A 21,217-nucleotide genomic window follows, 5' to 3' on the forward strand; every position below is an offset into this window, starting at 1 on the left:
CCACCCCCCCTCCCTGTTACTGTTAGCAAGGGAGTTATACACTTTTTTAATTGGTTATTACAATAAAGCAAAAGAATGTCTCAAGGTTGTAAAAAAATTTTACCAGACCCACTCCCACACTTTACCTTTTAAGATGGGAGGATTGGAACTTATCAATAGGAAGATCTTACCAGACCCACTCCCATCATACACATTCTGAGATATCAGGATTAGTCAGAAGGTTTTCAGGAAGGAGAAACTGTCCTCAAGCAGGATGCACTGGTTTATATAATCCTTAGTGCAGAATTCAACTGAGTTGTTTGTTTTGTAACCATTACTTCCCAGCTTAGTTTTATGTGACTAAGACAAAGGAATGTGGGGAAAAAAAAGGCGTTTGTCCTTTCCTCCTCCCTGAGAATTCCAGACCCCTGTCTCCTCTTTGAAAGCCGCAGACCCATCTCCTTCTTGGGGACCCCCGACACCTTTCTCCTCCTCGGGGACCCCAGACATCAATCTGCCTAGGAACTGACTCGCTCAATCCCCCCTTTTCTTTTAAGAGAATTATGTTGCCAAGGGAAAGGGGTGTCGTTTTTAATTCCATAACTGCTTCCTGCTGTTGAGGGGCATCATCCCTAAATTGTTGAGGCAACATATTCTCCTGACCCTCATGTTGAGGGTCTCTGATCCAGGGACCCCAAGATGATAAGTTGAAGGAGGTTGTGCCACTGGAAGGAGCCTGGACAACCACTTGTGACATCAAAGCTTTCAAACAGTTACAAACAAACCACGTTATACAGTTACAGATGTAAGGCAGAGTACTCATGAAGCCAAGTTAAAACATAATCAAAATTAAAAGTTACATTATATCCATAGTTAAGGTACACTATCTTAGGATTGTTAGATGTCATCACGGAGCTGAGGAAAGTCCTTTACTTGAGGCGCAGAAACCCACCATGGGAAGCCTTCAATTGATGGGGTAGTTGAAAAGCTGAAAGCTGAGTCACATAGTTAATTTTAAGGCTTCAGGATCTGTGACAATATCTGCTCACGAAAGCGTTCTGTCATAGAGACAGTCCCTTCTTAGGAACAATTTGAGCCCTCGTTAAAACCACTGGTGAAACTTGAAAGCAACTTTCTTGCGTTTCCCGAGTTAGCTTACGCAGACGCCTCTTCATCATGTGATCAGCCTTTTTAGCTTTTCCTGAAGATTGGGGTCTCCAGGAACAGTGTAAATGATATTCTATTCCTACAGGTTTTGACACCCCTTGAGTTACAGTAGCTTTAAAGGTGGAGCATTGTTGCTCTGAACTTGAGAGTTTAAGATCCCACTTCCATCTTGAGAAGTCAGTATGGTAAGATTTTGCCCATTAGTAAACTTAGGAACTTTCAGTTCAGTTCAGTTGCTCAGTCGTATCTGACTCTTTGTGACCCCGTGAACCGCAGCACGCCAGGCTTCCCCGTCCATCACCAACTCCTGGCATCCACCCAAACCCATGTCCATTGAGTTGGTGATGCCATCCAGCCATCTCATCCTCTGTCGTCCCCTTCTCCTCCTGCCCTCAATCTTTCCCAGCATCAGGGTCTTTTCAGATGAGTCAGTTATTTGCATCAGGTAGCCAAAGTAGTGGAGTTGCAGCTTCAACATCAGTCCTTCCAATGAACACCCAGGACTGATCTCCTTTAGGATGGACTGGTTGGATCTCCTTGCAGTCCAAGGGACTCTCAAGAGTCTTCTCCAACACCACAGTTCAAAAGCATCAATTCTTCAGCACTCAGCTTTCCTTATAGTCCAACTCTCACATCCATACATGACCACTGTAAAAACCATAGCCCTGACTAGATTGGACCTTTGTTGACAAAGTAATGTCTCTGCTTTTTAATATGCTTTCTAGGTTGGTCATAACTTTCCTTCCAAGGAGTAAGCGACTTTTAAGTTCATGGCTGCAGTCACCATCTGCAGTGATTTTGGAGCCCAGAAAAATAAAGTCTGACACGGTTTCCACTGTTTACCCATCTATTTCCCATGAAGTGATGGGATCAGATGCCATGATCTTCGTTTTCTGAATGTTGAGCTTTAAGCCAGCTTTTTCACTCTCTTTTCACCTTCATCAAGAGGCTCTTTAGTTCCTCTTCACTTTCTGCCATAAGGGTGGTGTCATCTGCATATCTGAGGTTATTGATATTTCTCCCGGCAATCTTGATTCCAACTTGTGCTTCTACCAGCCCAGCATTTCTCATGATGTACTCTGCATAGAAGTTAAATAAGCAGGCTGTATATGTGACAATATACAGCCTTGACGTACTCCTTTTCCTATTTGGAACCAGTCTGTTGTTCCATGTCCAGTTCTAACTGTTGCTTCCTGACCTGCATACAGATTTCTCAAGAGGCAGGTCAGGTGGTCTGGTATTCCCATCTGTTTCAGAATTTTCCACAGTTTATTGTGATCCACACAGTCCAAGGCTTTGGCATAGTCAATGAAGCAGAAATAGATGTTTTTCTGGAACTCTTGCTTTTTCGATGGTCCACCGGATGTTGGCAATTTGGTCTCTGGTTCCTCTGCCTTTTCTAAAACCAGCTTGAACGACTGGAAGTTCACTGTTCACGTATTGCTGAAGGCTTGCTTGGAGAATTTTGAGCATTACTTTGCTAGCGTGTGAGATGAGTGCAATTGTGCGGTAGTTTGAGCATTCTTCGGCATTGCTTCTGTTTGGGATTGGAATGAAAACTGACCTTTTTCTGGTGAAAGAAATCAAAGAGGACACTAATAGATGGAGAAATATACCATGTTCATGGATTGGAAGAATCAATATAGTGAAAATGAGTATACTACCCAAAGCAATTTATAGATTCAATGCAATCCCTATCAAGCTACCAACGGTATTCTTCACAGAGCTAGAACAAATAATTTCACAATTTGTATGGAAATACAAAAAACCTCGAATAGCCAAAGCTATCCTGAGAAAGAAGAATGGAACCGGAGAAATCAACCTGCCTGACTTCAGGCTCTACTACAAAGCCACAGTCATCAAGACTGTATGGTACTGGCACAAAGACAGAAATATAGATCAATGGAACAAAATAGAAGCCCAGAGATAAATCCACGCACATATGGACACCTTATCTTTGACAAAGGAGGCAAGAATATACAATGGATTAAAGACAATCTCTTTAACAAGTGGTGCTGGGAAAACTGGTCAACCACTTGTAAAAGAATGAAACTAGAGCACTTTCTAACACCATACACAAAAATAAACTCAAAATGGATTAAAGATCTAAACGTAAGACCAGAAACTATAAAACTCCTAGAGGAGAACATAGGCAAAACACTGTCTGACATACATCACAGCAGGATCCTCTATGACCCACCTCCCAGAATATTGGAAATAAAAGCAAAAATAAACAAATGGGACCTAATTAAACTTAAAAGCTTCTGCACAACAAAGGAAACTATAAGCAAGGTGAAAAGACAGCCTTTAGAATGGGAGAAAATAATAGCAAATGAAGCAACTGACAAACAACTAATCTCAAAAATATACAAGCAACTCCTACAGCTCAATTCCAGAAAAATAAATGACCCAATCAAAAAATGGGCCAAAGAACTAAATAGACATTTCTCCAAAGAAGACATACAGATGGCTAACAAACACATGAAAAGATGCTCAACATCACTCATTATCAGAGAAATGCAAATCAAAACCACTACGAGGTACCATTTCACGCCAGTCAGAATGGCTGCGATCCAAAAGTCTACAAGCAATAAATGCTGGAGAGGGTGTGGAGAAAAGGGAACCCTCTTCCACTGTTGGTGGGAATGCAAACTAGTACAGCCACTATGGAGAACAGTGTGGAGATTCCTTAAAAAACTGGAAATAGAACTGCCTTATGATCCAGCAATCCCACTGCTGGGCATACACACTGAGGAAACCAGAAGGGAAAGAGACACGTGTACCCCAATGTTCATCGCAGCACTGTTTATAATAGCCAGGACATGGAAGCAACCTAGATGTCCATCAGCAGATGAATGGATAAGAAAGCAGTGGTACATATACACAATGGAGTATTACTCAGCCATTAAAAAGAATACATTTGAATCAGTTCTAATGAGGTGGATGAAACTGGAGCCTATTATACAGAGTGAAGTAAGCCAGAAAGAAAAACACCAATACAGTACACTAACGCATATATATGGAATTTAGGAAGATGGTAACAATAACCCTGTGTACGAGACAGCAAAAGAGACACTGATGTATAGAACAGTCTTTTGGACTCTGTGGGAGAGGGAGAGGGTGGGATGATTTGGGAGAATGGCATTGAAATACATATAATATCATATATGAAACGAGTCGAGTCACCAGTCCAGGTTCGATGCACGATACTGGATGCTTGGGGCTGGTGCACTGGGATGACCCAGAGGGATGGTATGGGGAGGGAGGAGGGAGGATGGTTCAGGATGGGGAACACATGTATACCTGTGGCGGATTCATTTTGATATATGGCAAAACCAATACAATGTTGTAAAGTTAAAAAATAAAATTAAAAAAAGAAAGAAACCTGACCTTTTCCAGTCCTGTGGCCACTGCTGAGTTTTCCAAATTTACTGGTATATTGAGTGCAGCACTTTCACAGCATCATCTTTCAGGATTTGAAATAGCTCAACCGGAATTCTATCACCTCCACTAGCTTTGTTCGTAGTGATGCTTTCTAAGGCCCTCTTGACTTCACATTCCAGGATGTCTGGCTCTAGGTCAGTGATCACACCATTGTGATTATCTGGGTCGTGAAGATCTTTTTTGTACAGTTCTTCTGTGTATTCTTGCCACCTCTTCTTAATATCTTCTGCTTCTGTTAGGTCCATACCATTTCTGTCCTTTATCGAGCCCATCTTTGCATGAAATGTTCCCTTGGTATCTCTGATTTTCTTGAAGAGATCTCTAGTCTTTCCCATTCTGTTGTTTTCCTCTATTTCTTTGCATTGTTCGCTGAGGAAGGCTTATCTTCTTGCTGTTCTTTGGAACTCTGCATTCAAATGGGAAATCTTTTCTTCTTTGCTTTTCACTTCTCTTCTTTTCACAGCTATTTGTAAGGCCTCCCCAGACAGCCATTTTGCTTTTTGACATTCCTTTTCCATGGGGATTGAAGCAATAGCCTATAATGCCCAAGAAACCTCTCAATTGTCTTAAAAGTCATAGGTACAGGGTATTTTAGTATAGGTTCAACTCTAGAAAGCAAGCTTCAAATCAACGACTGAAAAATATTTGGCTCGTTCAGGAATTTCAGACAATATAGTATAAAGATTAGACCCTACTTATTCGTAAATCTTGAACAAGTCTCCATTTATCAATTGACTCTTTTACAGCCAAAAGAGGAGTGTTGTAGGGACTGTTGGAGGGAATTAATAGCCCCTGTTCCTTTAAATTTTCAATGATGGTTTTAACCCTTCCCTAACACTTCAAGCTTTAATGGGTACTGCTTTTGATGTGAAAATAAGAGGGTCATTGAGCGTGGTAAGGACAGAAACAGGGTTTTGTGTTCCACCCACAATTTTTCCATCCGCCCACACTTTAGGATTTATGTTTTGTTCAACATATATCCACTCTTTAAAATTCTTTTTCCATATAGGTCATTACAGAGTATTAAGTACAGTAGACCCTGATTGCCTGTTTTATGTATAGTAATGTGTATATGATTAAACTTTTTAAATTAAGCTTCTTATTTTCTGTCGTTCAGTTCAGTTCAGTCGCTCAGTCGTGTCCGACTCTTTACGACCCCATGAATCACAGCACGCCAGGCCTCCCTGTCCATCACCAACTCCTGGAGTTTACTCAGACTCACGTCCATCCAGTCAGTGATGCTATCCAGCCATCTCATCCTCTGTCGTCGCCTTTTCCTCCTGCCCGCAATCCCTCCCAGCATCAGAGGCTTTTCCAATGAGTCAACTCTTTGCATGAGGTGGCCAAAGTACTGGAGTTCCAGCTTTAGTAGCATCATTCCTTCCAAAGAAATCCCAGGGCTGATCTCCTTCAGAATGGATTGGTTGGATCTCCTTGCAGTCCAAGGGACTCTCAAGAGTCTTCTCCAACACCACAGTTCAAAAGCATCAATTCTTTGCCTCTCAGCTTTCTTTATGGTCCAACTCTCACATCCATACGTGACCACTGGAAAAACCATAGCCCTGACTAGACGGACCTTTGCTGACAAAGTAATGTCTCTGTTTTTTAATATGCTGTCTAGGTTGGTCATAACTTTCCTTCCAAATAGTAAGCGTCTTTTAAGTTCATGGCTGCAATCACCATCTGCAGTGATTTTGGAGCCGCAAAAAAATAAAGTCTGACACGGTTTCCACTGTTTCCTCATCTGTTTCCCATGAAGTGATGGGACCGGATGCCATGATCTTAGTTTTCTGAATGTTGAGCTTTAAGCCAACATTTTCACTCTCCTCTTTCACTTAATCAAGAGGCTTTTGAGTTCCTCTTCACTTTCTGCCATAAGGGTGGTGTCATCTGCATATCTGAGGTTATTGATATTTCTCCCGGCAATCTTGATTCCAGCTTGTGCTTCCTCCAGTCCAGCATTTCTCATGATGTACTCTGCATATAAGTTAAATAAGCAGGGTGACAATATACAGCCTTGACATCCTCCTTTCACTATTTGGAACCAGTCTGTTGTTCCATGTCCAGTTCTAACTGTTGCTTCCTGACCTGCATACAGGTTTATCAAGAGGCAGCTCAGGTGGTTTGGTATTCCCATCTCTTTTAGAATTTTCCACACAGTCAAAGGCTTTGGCATAGTCAATACAGCAGACATAGATGATTTTCTGGAATTTTCTTGCTTTTCTGATGATCCAGCGGATGTTGGCAATTTGATCTCTGGTTCCTTTGCCTTTTATAAAACCAGCTTGAACATCTGGAAGTTCACGGTTCATGTATTGCTGAAGCCTGGCTTGGAGAATTTTGAGCATTACTTTACTAACATGTGAGATGAGTGCAGTTGTGCGGTAGTTTGAGCATTCTTTGGCATTGCCTTTCTTTGGGACTGGAATGAAAAGTGCCCTTTTCCAGTCCTGTGGCCACTGCTGAGTTTTCCAAGTTTGCTGGCATATTGAGTGCAGCACTTTCACAGCATCATCTTCCAGGATTTGAAATAGCTCAACTGGAATTGAGGTGTAGCCAATTAAGTATATTATGATAGTTTTAGGTGAACAGCAAAGGGACTCAGCCAGACATACACATGTATCCATGCTCCCCCAAACTCCCCTCCCATCCAGGCTGCCACCTGACACTGAGCAGAGTTCCATGTGCTGTCCAGCAGGTCCTTGCTGGTTCTCCATGTTAAATACAGCAGTGTGTCCATGCCCATCCCAAACTCCCTGACTGTCCCTTTCCCCATCCTTCGCCCTGGTGACCATAAGGTGATTACAGAGTATTGAGCAGAGTTCCCTGTGCTGTCCAGCAGGTCCTTGCTGGTTCTCCATGTTAAATACAGCCGTGTGTCCATGTCCATCCCAGACTCCCTAACTATCTCTTCTCCCATCCTTCCCCCTGGGAACCATAAGGTTATTACAGAGTATTGAGCAGAGTTCCCTGTGCTGGACAGCAGGTCCTTGCTGGTTCTCCATGTTAAATAGAGCAGTGTGTCCATGTCCATCCCAGACTCCCTAACTATCTCTTCCCCCGGATAAGCGTAAGTTCTTCTCTAAGTCTGTGAGTCTGTTCCTGTTTTGTAAATAAGTTCATTTGTATAATTTCTTTTTAGACTCCACATAGTGTTTACAATATTTTTCTATCTCTGTCTGAATATGTCCTCGTTTTTCATTTTTGCTTATTTCTAGTTAAAATTACCTGAAACGTTCCTACGATTTAAGGAAAGAATCGGTAAGGAACACATCACATGAGATCTACCCTCAATAAAGTGTTGAGTGTTATCTATTTTGTTGTTGTTCAGCTGGTAAGTTGTGACCATCTCTGCGACCCCATGGACTGCGGCACGCCAGGCTTCCCTGCCCTTCACTATCTCCCGGCGCTTACTCAAACTCATGTCCGCTGAGTCGGTGATGCCTTCCAAGCATCTCGTCCTCTGTTACCCGCTGCTTCTCCTGCCCTCAGTCTTTCCCAGTGTTAATCATGGTGTTTTCTAATGAGTTGGGTCTTCACATCAGGTGGCCAAAGTATTGGAGCTTCAGCATCAGCCCTTCCAGTGGGTGTTCAGGGTTTGGTTTCCTTTAGCATGGACAGTTGTTACATATAGATGTTACTGAACACATGTTTGTGTGCCCGACGAGTAGTGAGGCGAAACAAACTAAAAAATGTCAGACTTTGGAGCTGAGAAGGGTTTTATTGCGGGGCCGAGCAAGGAGACCAGTAGCTTGTGGTCAAAAAAATCCCCCTAGCGCCTGGAATGGTGTCAGCAAAGCAGTTTTAAAGGCAGGAGGAAGGGAGAGTGTGATTACTTGTTACAAAAGTCTTGGTGCCGGAATCCTTTGTTCTTGTGGCTGTCCAGTGGGTCAGGCCCCGCCCCCCCCAACTGAGTTCCTGTAAACCTCCAATGGACAAATGTTGTGGTCTGTTCTGCAGCTTTTTCTCTCTTTAGGAGTGGAACACTGTTACACTCTGAAAGTCAAGAGCCTTGAGGATGTGCTACTATGTATATTTCAGGCTAGAGACAGAATTCTTTTACATATGGTGCAGAGACAGCCGGAGAAAGCAGAGGAAACACAGAAGTTAAAAAAGAACAGATTTAATATGGAATCAGATTGGCCTCTTCCCTGTTACATAGACCGGTGTGTTCCCCAGCAGCTCTTGAGGATCCATTGTACTCAGAACTGAAACCTTATATGAGTGACCCGTTCTCTCCCCCTCCTCCTTTCCTCTCTACCCGCTGACCCTGGCAGCTGCCACTGGGGCTGGGTTTCACATTTCCCCAGAAACCTTTTTCAGTTCTCAAGAACATCGCGGAGAACAGACTCCAGCTTTTGGTATCTGGGTTACAAAGGTCTGGCTTTGAGCCGGCTGCAAATTCAGCGTTTACGGTTCCCCTGGGGTGGAGGTGGGGGGCGGGGGGGCCGTGTCTTGGAAAGCCACTGGCTGAACAATCATTCTTCCTCATGAATCAGAGTCTGTGTGCAGGCTGTTTAAACACCAGTGTCTTAGAGGAAGGTGTGGGGGGGGGGGTGGGGAAGAAATCCAGAAAAGGCAGCGCTGTTTAAATGATGTCATTCCAGTAAGTGAGGGAGGAACAAAGAATAATTTGGCCCAATGAGTTCTGAATTCTGGCACTTCTTGTCCACTGTGCTTATTTTTGTCCACGTGGAGAATCTCGGCCCAGATGCCTGAAAGGTAGGAGGGTAGGATTTAATTCTTGCAGAGTACATCCTGATACCCAAGAGCTCTGCATTTCCCAGTGGCCAGATGTTTAGCTCCTTGGCTTTTTTTTTTTCTTGGAATTTCTTGTCTTTTCCTGCTACCCCTGAGGAAGGGGGCCTCTGCTATCCTAATAGTGAGACTTTTAGGCTGTTTTTCAGAATGTCATTTTAAAGAGAATCGGGGCTCTTGTTAGTTCAGTCGCTCAGTCGTGTCTGACTCTTTGTGACCCCATGGACTGCAGCACGCCAGGCTTCCCTGTCCATCACCAACTCCTGGAGCTTGCTCAGACTCATGTCCGTCGAGTCGGTGATGCCATCCAACCATCTCTTCTTTCTGTCGGCCCCTTTATCAGAGAACCCGTAGTTCGTGCTTTCCAGATCTCTCACTGTGGTCACGGTCAGAGACCGCTTTGGCACATTTGGCAGAACCGTTCCGGACGCAGGCATGGACCTTGGTTTGTGTTTGTGGCAATGCTCTACGTGACTACTCCAAATCTTTTTCTCTTCCCACATAAAGTCCAAGCTCTGCGTTTCCAGTTTCACCAGGAACCGAATGGTTGGGAGGGCCTCGAAGAACGCTGCGGGCTTGCCGGGTCGCTGGTGGTCAAGAACCCGCCTGCCAGTACAGGAGACGCGGGTTCGATCCCTGCGTCAGGAACATCCCCTGGAGGAGGGCATGGCAACCCCCTCCAGTATTTCTTGCCTGGCGAATCCCACGGATGGAGGAGCCTGGCGGGCTACAGTTCATGGAGCTGCTGAAGAGTCAGACACGATTTTGGCAGCTTAGCACGCACGCAGAAGGCGAACCGTGGGTCTCTTTTCCAGCACATCTGTGCATTAAAAACGTGATCCTTTTCTTCTCTTCGTTCCCATTCTTCACCGTGACACGCACCAGTCATCTGTACATTTTAGAGCATGTTTATGACTGTGCTGTCTTTGTGGGGAGTCATGGTTTTCTCCAGCCTGTATTCACAGTCTCTCAACATTTGTACTTTGACCAAAGGTTGGTCCAGGGTTGGTTTTCTTTTCTTTTTTTTTTGGGTGGGGGGGTTAGTTCTGTTTTTTCTTTTTTTTTTTTCCCTTCTTTTACAACCGTTGGGTCAAAATTGCCAGGGCTGTAGCGTGCGGCTGTTAATGTTTTACGACCCGCTCTGGGATACCGGTTGGATGGATTTGCCTTCCTTATGGTGGTGGAAGGTCTTTGTCAGCTCTTGGCGGCTGGGGACAGCCAAGGGGCAGCCAGCCCCTCCAAGAGAGGTCTCCAGCTCTCACTGAAGATCTCTACAGACCTTGGAGTGCTGCGTGCCTGGGAGGGTTCTCTTTTCATTTTTTTTTTTAATTAATTTTTACTGGAGTATATAGTGGCTTTATGACGGTGTTAGTGTCTGCTCTGCGGCAGAGCAAGTCAGCTGTACATATTCATATGTTCCCTCTCTTTTTTGGATTCCCTTCCCATTTAGGTCATCACAGAGCATTGCGTCAAGTTCTCTGTGCTAAACAGTGGGTTCTCATTAATTATTTATTTTATACATAGTAGGTGGTACGAGGCTTCCCTGATAGCTTAGTTCATAAAGAATCCGCCTGCAATTCAGGAGACCCTGGTTTGATTCCTGGGTCGGGAAGATCCTCTAGAGAAGGGATAGGCTACCCATTCCAGTCTTCTTGGGCTTCCTTGGTGGCTCAGCTGGTAAAGAATCCGCCTGCAATGCAGGGAGACCTGGGTTCGATCCGTGAGTTGGGAAGATCCCCTGGAGAAGGGAAAGGCCACCCCCTTCCGTATTCTGGTCTGGAGAATTCCATGGGCTGTATAGCCCATGGTCCTGCAAAGAGTCGGACATGACTGAGCGACTTTCACTTCACTTCTTCAGGTGCTGCTGCTGCTGCTAAGTCGCTTCAGTCGTGTCCGACTCTTCACGACCCCGTGGACGGCAGCCCACCAGACTCCCCCATCCCTGGGGTTCTTCAGGCAAGAACACTGGAGTGGGTTGCCATTTCCTTCTCCAATGCAGGAAAGTGAAAAGTGAAAGTGAAGTCGCTCAGTCGTGTCCGACTCTTCACGACCCCATGGACGGCAGCCCACCAGGCTCCTCCGTCCATGGGATTTTCCAGGCAAGAGTACTGGAGTGGGGTGCCATTGCCTTCTCTGTCTTCAGGTGGTACTAAGTGATAAAGAATCCACCTTCCAATGCATGGGCCACGGGTTCGATCCCTGGGTGGGGAAGATCCCCTGGAGGAGGGCATGGCAACCCACTGCAGTATTCTTGCCTGGAGAATCCCATGGAGAGAGGAGCCTGGCGGGCTACAGTTGATGGGATCTCAAAGAGTCAGAGACGACTGAGCGACTGAACAATGACATATATATACATACTTTTTCTCAAAATATTTATGTATCTATGTATCTCTGCATGCATGTAACAACATATATAATTCTAAAAAATTTAACTTCATCAAATTTATCTTTTCTCACACTCAGGCGTTGCTTGGGGTTTCATCCAAATTATTTAATGCTCAACATGCTTTCTGGTTTTATTTATTTTTACATCAAAATGCTAAAGCCTTTGTCATTTATTGATAGGTGAAGTATGGTAGGGATTTTTTTTTTTTAATGGATGGATTTTCCCAATCCACTTACTAAATAGTGCCTCTTTTCCCTGTTGTGTAAGGAACCAACTTCTTCCACATTATAGTTTCCCAAAGTATTTAAGTCTCTGTATTTGCTTCCATGAGTCTGTTGGTAGTCTGTACCCTTAACACATCTGAGAGTTCATTTCTCTTCGCTCAAATGGAGTCCTGTTTTGGAGCAAATTTTTTTTTTTTAATTACATTTAAGTTTATTCAACATAAGATTTATAGGTTGCTGTCAGTTTAAAGATAGCCTACATTTCACACACAGAAAACCGTGTTTTCATATGGTTGAATGTAAGTATATATCTTTTTTTTTCCCTTAAGGGTAAAGAAAATGTGTATTGACCAATTTAGGGTACACCAGTACTTTGGCCACCTCATGGGAAGAGTTGACTCATTGGAAAAGACTCTGATGCTGGGAGGGATTGGGGGCAGGAGGAGAAGGGGACGACAGAGGATGAGATGGCTAGATGGCATCACTGACTCGATGGACGTGAGTCTGAGTGAACTCCAGGAGTTGGTGATGGACAGGGAGGCCTGGCGTGCTGCGATTCATGCGGTCACAAAGAGTCGGACACGACTGAGCAACTGATCTGATCTGATCTGATGAGATAGTCTGTAATTGATAAAAGAAAGTCAGTATAGTATTGGAGAAGGCAATGGCACCCCACTCCAGTACTCTTGCCTGGAAAATCCCGTGGACAGAGGAGCCTGGTGGGCTGCAGTCAATGGGGTCGCTAACAGTCGGGCACAACTGAGCGACTTCACTTTCACTTTTCACTTTCCTGCATTGGAGATGGAAATGGCAACCCACTTTCCTGCATTGGAGATGGAAATGGCAACCCACTTTCCTGCATTGGAGATGGAAATGGCAACCCACTCCGGTGTTCTTGCCTGGAGAACCCCAGGGACCGGGGAGCCTGGTGGTCTGCGTCTATGGGGTCACACAGAGTTGGACACGACTGAAGCGACTTAGCAGCAGCATGAGATAGTGTGTTACTCATAAAAGAAAGTCACTATAGTAAAAACCAATTTAATGAATGAAACTGCAACTGCCTCGGCCATGTTCAATTATTTGCCATCCCGTGGAGTGTAGCCCACCAGGCCCCTCTGTCCATGGAATTCTACAGGCAAGAATCCTGGAGTGGGTTGCCATTTCCTTCTCCGTTGGGGCAAAAAATTTTTACAGAAATCATTAAAAGTCACTTTTCCCTGTTTCTTCAACTTCTGAACTTGGCAAATAATCCCATGGAAGGGGGCTTTCTTGTTATTTTAGGTTGTTAATGCCACATAAAACTTGTATTAATTTTATCATTATTTTTTATTACTAGCACGCACTTTAAGCTTTTTACAGTCCACGAGCAGCGTTTGAATACACGTGAGCAGACGTAGGTCTAAAATATTTCTATAATGTGTGAAAGTCGGCTAGCAGATGTTTTCAGACATGGTATCGTTGTTCCTGCCAATTGTTCCAAACAATGGAGCTCACAGTGTATTCTGTTCTATATTGAGACTATTCCTGTTCTTGAGTTGACTCTTCTGTGTTCTGTTGACCTGAAAGCTGCCCGTGGGAGGCAGCTGCCTCCTGAATTTACAGGGAAGGTCTTGGGTCTTCTGGTTTGGTTTCCGAAGCTTTCAACAAACTCAAGAGTGTTTCCTGGAAGCCTTCCGCGAGTTTCGTTCCTCATTTATTTTTCCATCAGTCCCCACCATCTGCCGCATCCTGATCACATTTAGGAAACCATGTAGTGGCTTTCCAGGCACAAGGAATGCCATAAATACTCCCCCCGCTATGTAAGTATTCTGGGTTCTCTTGAGAACCGAGAATACAGGATCCTACTGCAGGGGTGTTACTGAAGTCAGGCTCACTGATCAAAATGCAGTACTCAAGAGCTATGTGTTCATTGGAAGGAAACTTTGCTTTATTTTGCATGCTGGCCACCTAGGGGAGAAAATGGACTCAAGTCCAAAAGCCATCTCCCACTCTGCCCAGCAGTGGACAAGAACTTTTGAAGGGGAGTTTCAGGGGGGCCACCAGCGGAGGTAGGGGGCTCCTTGGAGAAACAGCAGAGTCAGCTCTGACAGTCATCCTGAAATTGGTCATGGGTGGTTGGACCAGCGTCGTCTTGATTGTTTCAGGTACAGTTAATCATGACTTGTTGCCTTTGAACGGTGGTCTTGGGGAAGATTCTTGAGCGTCCATTGGACTGCAAGGGGCTCTAACCAGTCCATGCTAAATGAAATCAACCCTGAATATTCATTGGAAGGACTGAGGCTGAAGCTCTAATACTTTGGCCACCTGATGCAGAGAACGGACTCATTGGAAAAGACCCCGATGCTGGGAAAGGTTGAAGGTGGGAGGAGAAGGGGATGACAGAGGATGAGATGGTTGGATGGCATCACCGACTCGACGGACGCGAGTTTGAGCAAGCTCTGGGAGACAGTGATGGACAGGGAATCCTGGCGTGCTGCAGTCCATGGGGTCGCAAAGAGTCGCACACGACTGAGGACCAATAACAATCTTCAGTTCCAGAATTGGTCTAAATTCCGCAACCAGAGATCGAAGCTGGGCTCTTGTCAGCAAAATCACAAGAGTCCTAACCACTGGACTACCAGGAAATTCCCTTGATGGGCATTTAAAACCATTTTTTATTTTTCTCTCAAGTGCTTTCTATTTTAATTTTTACATTTTATACAACTTTTCAAGGTTATGCTCCACTTACAGTTATTTCAGAAGATTGGCTACGTTTCCTGTGAGGCACGTGTCTCACCTGTATTTCCTGTGATATGCAATGTATATCCTTGTAGCTTATGCAGTTTACACATCGTAACTTGTGCCTCCGAGCCCCTTCCTGCTATGTTGCCCCTGCCCCTTCCTTCTCCTCCCTGGTCACTGCTGGTTTCTGCTCTGTATCTCTGAGTCTGCTTCTTTTCTCTTCTGTTCATGAATGTCTTGTGTTTCTTAGATTCCACACATACATGGTCAGTCAGTTCAGTCGCTCAGTTGTTTCCGACTCTTTACAACCCCCCATGGACCACAGCATGCCAGGCCTCCCTGTCCATCACCAACTCCTGGACTTTACTCAAACTCATGTCCGTTGAGTCGGTGATGCCATCCAACCATCTCATCCCCCTTCTTCTCCCGCCTTCAATCTTTCCCAGCGTCAGGGTCTTTTCCAGTGAGTCAACTCTTCCCATCAGGTGGCCAAAGCATTGGAGTTTCAGCTTCAGCATCAGTCCGTCCAGTGAACATTCAGGACTAATTTCCTTTAGGATGGACTGGCTGGATCTCCTTGCAGTCCAAGGGACTCTCATTTGTCTGTGACTCATTTCATTCAGCACAGTGTCCTCCAACTCATTGATGTCCTTTCTTTTGTTTGTTTTGGGGAGGTCTTTTTTTTTTAATATAAATTTATTTATTTTAATTGGAGGTTGGGGCGGTCTTTTTTATTTGTCCCTGTGTTCCTGAATTGTCTTTCCCGTTTGTCCATTCTTACGGATATCTGTTACTCAGTTTCCGTATCTTACTCAGTTTCCATGTCGTCTGACGTTCTGTCCCACGTTCTGTGATCCTGTCTTCTGCTGTGTGTGTGCTCAGTCACGTCTTAACTCTCTTGTGAACCCATGGACTGACTGTACAGCCTGCCAGGCTCCTCTGTCCGTGGGATTCTCCAGGCAAGAGTACTGCAGTGGGTTGCCATTTCCTCCTCCGTGACGTACGTTTTTAGATGAACCGCACTGCCCATCTGTAGCATATAATTTTGTTCATGTGGCTTTTAAAATCGGTGGAAAGCCATCTGCTCTTTCCGTTAATTATCTTTTCTTAATAATTGACGTATGCAAAACATATGATAAGGAAGGGGTTCCATACAGCTGGAGTTGTCTTGCCATGGGCGTACATGACTTATTTTTAACAACGGCAGCAAAAATTTCTCTGTAATGCAGTTGCTGTAGAGCTTGAGCTCTTTGACTCTCTTGTATCAAGCATACTGGGAAATAGACTAGCAACCAAAAGAAGAAAAAAGTGGCCTGAGAAATAATCATACAATTAGGATGGGATTTGAAAATAAATCAGAGTGTAACCAATATAGAGTATAAACTTCAAGAGTTTAAAAAAAAAAAGTTGCTGGAAGCCCTGTATTTTGAGGGAAGATTTCTAAGACATGTTGGTACGTCAAAAGGCAACTTGCAGAATAATAACTACAGTGTTTGGGGCTGACAGTGATATGTGTTTGGAAACTACACATTTTTCAGCATCTTCATGGGGGCTGGAGGGCTTCTCTGGTGGCTCGGGCTTCCCTGATAGCTTAGTTGGTAAAGAATTCACCTGCAAAGCAGGAGACTCTGGTTCAATCCCTGGGTCAGGGAGATCCCCTGGTGAAGGGATAGGCTACGCTCTTCAGTATTCTTGCCTGGAGGCTCATGCCGTCACAAAGATGGTTGGACATGACTGAGTGGCTCAGTGGTGGAGAATCTGCCTGCAGTGCAGAAGACGTGGGTTCCATCCCGGGGGTGGGGGGAGATCCCCTGGAGGAGGGCATGGCAACCCACTCCACTCTCCTTGCTTGGAGCATCCCATGGACAGAGGAGCCGTTTGGGCTGCATCAGTACATGGAGTCGCAAAAGAGTCAGACACGAGTTATCGACTAGAAATGAAACAGCAGAATGTGTCTGTAGACCCAGATCCGTAGGGAAGATGTAGCAGGATACACATGGAGCTAGGGGAAAATTGAAGGCGATCGTAAACAGAAATGCTTGGCTTATTCCCTTTTATGCCTCTGTGGCTTGAGTTTGGAAAGCAAACCCCACATTAAAATACGCCCGCCAGAATTTATACCGCCCGTGGTAGCATTTTCGAAGGGCCTGTTTTCACGTCTGTTTTTCTCTGGCGGATTCGTTTCTCTTGGCACGTAGGATTCCAGCGTGCCGCTCTGCTGCTGCCTGGTCATCTCCCAAGAGTAGATAACCTTTCTTGGTACAGCGTCTTCCTTGCCTTTTAATTTGAGCGTCTTTGTTTTTAATCGGAGGATAATTGCTTTGTAATATGGTGTCGCCTTCTGCCTTGCATCAGCAAGCATCAGCTGCGGGTGGGCACAGCTCCCCACCCTCTTGAGCCCCGCTCCCACCTCCCTCCCCATCCCAGCCCTCTGGGTGCTCACAGAGCCCCCTGGTTGGAGGCAGACAGCAAATGCCCACTGGCTGTCTCTTTTGCACACTGTCCCGTGTACGTTTCCGTGCTGCTCTCTGGATTCGTCCCACCCTGTCCTTCCCCCAGAAGGTCCTGTTCTCTACATCTGCATCTCCACGGCTGCCCCACAAGTAGGTCCGTCTGTGCCACTTTCCAGATTCCTTCTTGAAGTCCAGTTGCTTTCCAGTTTCTCGCGTTTTCCCATGAAGCCTCCCTTTGTGTTGAAATACCCCCCTCGCCTTCAGCGGCTCCCTCACCACGACCCTGACGGGCACCCTCTCTCTCTCTCTCTCTCTCTGTCTCTCTCTCGGAGTTGGATTGAGGGCTCTTTGTCTCGGACTGAAAGCTTATTCCTGGAAGATATCACTTCCTTCTCAGCCGTGTGGCCCCTGCCTCGTGCTGGGAACCCCTTGTGCGTTCTAAAAATACCCTGTGCGTTTACTTTGATGACTTGTTTTGTTCAGTGTTAGCAGAGTTGAGTTGAACACCTACTTTTTTTTTTTTTTTTTTTTACAACCCTGTCATCTTCTTGGGGGGTGGGTGGGGGGTGAAGATTGAGAGACGCACATGTGTTAGGCATTATAATCATGCATGCGCAAAGAAATTTTAAAAAAAAGAGGATAAATTACAATGCTTAAAAATAGGCATCGGACCCCTCTTCAATCACAATAATAGGAAAATGACTATTATTAAAAATTTCAGTCCAAATAATGACAGATTCCACGTAAGAAGAGACGGTTTGCAACCCGCTTATTACAAATTGTCGGGGGGTGGGGAGTGATTCCATTCTGAGTTTTGGCTCACGAAAGAGAATTATTATTATAGGTTTTTACGATTTCTAATTTTTTTTATGGGGCCATCACATCTCAAGTCTGCTCATTATTTCATAAATGCCTCTTGCCCAGACCGTTGTAGGATCTGTTTAGAGGTTACAGTGTGGTCTCTGTGGCATGTGAGACACGTCGCATGGTTTAATTTATTTCTGAAAATTCTGGAACGCCAAGGCATCGTATATTTCTGAAATACGTTTGACTGCATCTCAAGTCTTCACTCATGTGGTTGGAAGATGTGGTTTTCTCCTCGCAGTGGTTGAGCCAGCTCTCTGAGATGTGAGTGAAAAATTGATCTGGGCTTGGGCTTGAGTGTATTCCGAATTCCACCCTTTTTTGCAGATGAGCGCACACACGGTTTAGGTGTAAAAAAACCAAAATATGTGAGATCACTTTCTGAGTTACTATTACCTGGAGAAAGGGACTGAAATTTACACATATCAGTATGTAATTGCTCCACGGTATCTGTCATTGGGGAACTGGATAGAAAAGCCTTTATTATTATTATTATTATTATTTTAAGTTTTATTTTGTATTGGGGTATAGTCGTTTAACAATGCTGTGATGGTTTGAGGTGAACAGCAAAGGGACTCAGCCATCCATACACGTGTACCCATCCTCCCCCAAACTCCCCTCCCATCCAGGCTGCCACGTGACACTGAGCAGAGTTCCCTGTGCTGGACAGCAGGTCCTTGCTGGTTCTCCATGTTAAATACAGCAGTGTGTCCATGTCCATCCCAAACTCCCTGACTATCCCTTCCCCCATCCTTCCTCCTGGTGACCATAAGGTTATTACAGAGTACTGAGCAGAGTTCCCTGTGCTGTCCAGCAGGTCCTTGCTGGTTCTCCATGTTAAATCCAGCAGTGTGTCCACGTCCAGCCCAGACTCCCTGACTATCACTTCCTCCCGTACTTTTCCTCTGGCAACCAAAATTTCTTTCTGTAAGTCTGTGACTGTGTTTCTGTTTTGTAAATAAGTTCATTTGTATCATTTCTTTTTCCATTCTGCATATAAGGGATACCTCACGATATTTCTCCTTTCTCTGACTTATGTCACTCAACATGACAACCTCTAGATCCATCCATGTTGCTGCAAATGGCATTATTTCATTCTTTTTAATGGTCGAGTCATACTCTGATGTATACATCTACCATGTCTTCTTTATCCATTCCTCTGTCAGCGGACATTTAGATTGTCTTGGCTGTTGTCGGTGAAAAGCCTTTATTTTTTGGCCAAGCCCGGCTGAGCAATTTAACAGTCAGTAGACAATGAAGACAACTTCAAAAGGATATTTACCAGCCAAGTGAAAGCGAAAGCCGCTCAGTCGTGTCTGAACCCATGAACAGAATTGTCTAGGCCAGAGTAGTGGAGTGGGTAGCCTTTCCCTTCTCCAGGAGATCTTCCCAACCCAGGGACCAAACCGCACTGTAAGGCGGATTCTTTACCAGCTGAGCCACCAGGGAAGCCCAAAATATTGGAGTGGGTAGCCTATCCCTTCTCCAGGGGATCTTCCCAACCCAGGAATCGAATCACCTGCATTGCAGGCAGATTCTTTACCAACTGAGCCATCAGAGAGCCGTTACCAGCCAAAGGAATATGCAAAGCTTTCCATGATTTGAATTTATCATCTTTCATTGGGCAAAAGAACCTTCCTAACCACAGTTCTCTTCTGCCCCATTCACTGGAAAACACTGGATACAAAAAAACAAAGACTGGACTTCCCCCGCAGTCCAGTGGATAAGAATTCTCCTGCCAGTGGAAGGAACTTGGGTTCGATCCCTCGTCCAGGAAGATTCCACATGCTGTGGAGCAAGTAAGACTGTGCACGACTTCTGAGCCCGTGTGCTGCAACTGTGGAAGTCCGCACGCCTAGAGCCCCTGCTCTGGAGCAAGAGAAGCCACTGCAAGGAGGGGTCCCTGCCCTGCACCTAGAGAGTAGCTCCTGAAACTTGAGAGTAGCCTCCGCTCTCTACAACTAGAGCGAGTCATGCACAACATCAAAAACCCAGCACAGCACCCCCCCCAAAAAGAATAAAGACCAAACATCAGTCAGAGAGACCAGAATCACAGTTATTGAAAAATAAAACAACAGTGGACTATTTGTGGGGTTCATGGACAGGGCTGATCCCAAGAGGTCTGTGTAGCTAATTTCAAAAGGATTAGCCATGACCAGGAATTGAAGGAACTGCCCTAGGCTGCTAGGGGCAGCATGTAAGTAAATAATTTCAACATCACCAGTATATCCTATCATTATTTATAAATGTTGGCAACATGCTGGTTTTTCCAGGGCTTTTGGGAATCCAGAAAAGGCTCGAGGCGTTTTTCTTCCACTCAGGACTGGATGATTAGCTGGTGGTGGCTGGGCGCATGTACCCAGCATCTCGCCCATGTCGTTATATAACAATATAAGACGGGAACCAAAGCCTCATTTCTCCCCTGTTTTATTCGAAAAATCTGCTCTTTGTCATCAGATCCAATTCTAGAAAGCTTGCCCCTGGAAGGCCCAAAGCAGGGTTTCCCCGTTTAAGAATGAGAGGCTTATTAGAAGTATCTCTGTTCCATTTATGTGATCTACCACCATCCAGTTTATTTCAGCGGCTCAGTCGTGTCCTGTGGTCTGCGACCCCATGGACTGCAGCGCGCCAGACCTCCCTGTCCATCACCAACTCCCAGAGTTTACTCAAACTCATGTCTGTCGAGTCAGTGATGCCATCCAACCATCTCAGCCTCTGTTGTCCCCTTCTCCTCCCACCTTCAATCTTTCCCAGCATCAGAGTCTTTGCCAATGAGTCAGCTCTTCACATCAGGTGGCCAAAGTATTGGAGTTTCAGCTTTAGCATCAGTCCTTCCAGTGCACTCCCAGGACTGATCTCCTTTAGGATGGACTGGTTGGATCTCCTTGCAGTCCAAGGGATTCTCAAGAGTCTTCTCCAGCACCACCGTTCAAAAGCATCCATTAATCGACGCTCAGCTTTCTTTATAGTCCCACTCTCACATCCATACACAGAAGCAGACAAAGTGATTTAATGTGTTTGGGTCCAAGAAGAGAATGCAGATCAACTGACGTGAGTCTGTTTACTCTTGTGCCCGTCAAACCAGCCTTGGTCGGATTTTATCCCTCTGCTGTGAATGGGTTGCCATGGCAACCAGGTTCAAGGGGACAAGGCAGCTTCCAAGTTCTTTATACTTCCATCGCCGCCTCACCTCCTCCAGGAACCTCTGCAGTGGGGGCTGT

The 21,217-nt window shown here is 45.2% G+C and overlaps 1 protein-coding gene across 1 annotated transcript in view; it reads left to right on the forward strand.

Annotated features, from left to right (window-relative positions):
* The window catches only part of PRKX (protein kinase cAMP-dependent X-linked catalytic subunit), a 105,539-nt gene that overhangs the window by 62,470 nt on the left and 21,852 nt on the right, over positions 1-21,217 (forward strand). The window lies entirely within an intron of this gene.

Source organism: Bubalus kerabau, chromosome X (assembly GCF_029407905.1).
Source record: "Bubalus kerabau isolate K-KA32 ecotype Philippines breed swamp buffalo chromosome X, PCC_UOA_SB_1v2, whole genome shotgun sequence".
Taxonomy (NCBI): Eukaryota; Metazoa; Chordata; class Mammalia; order Artiodactyla; family Bovidae; genus Bubalus; species Bubalus kerabau.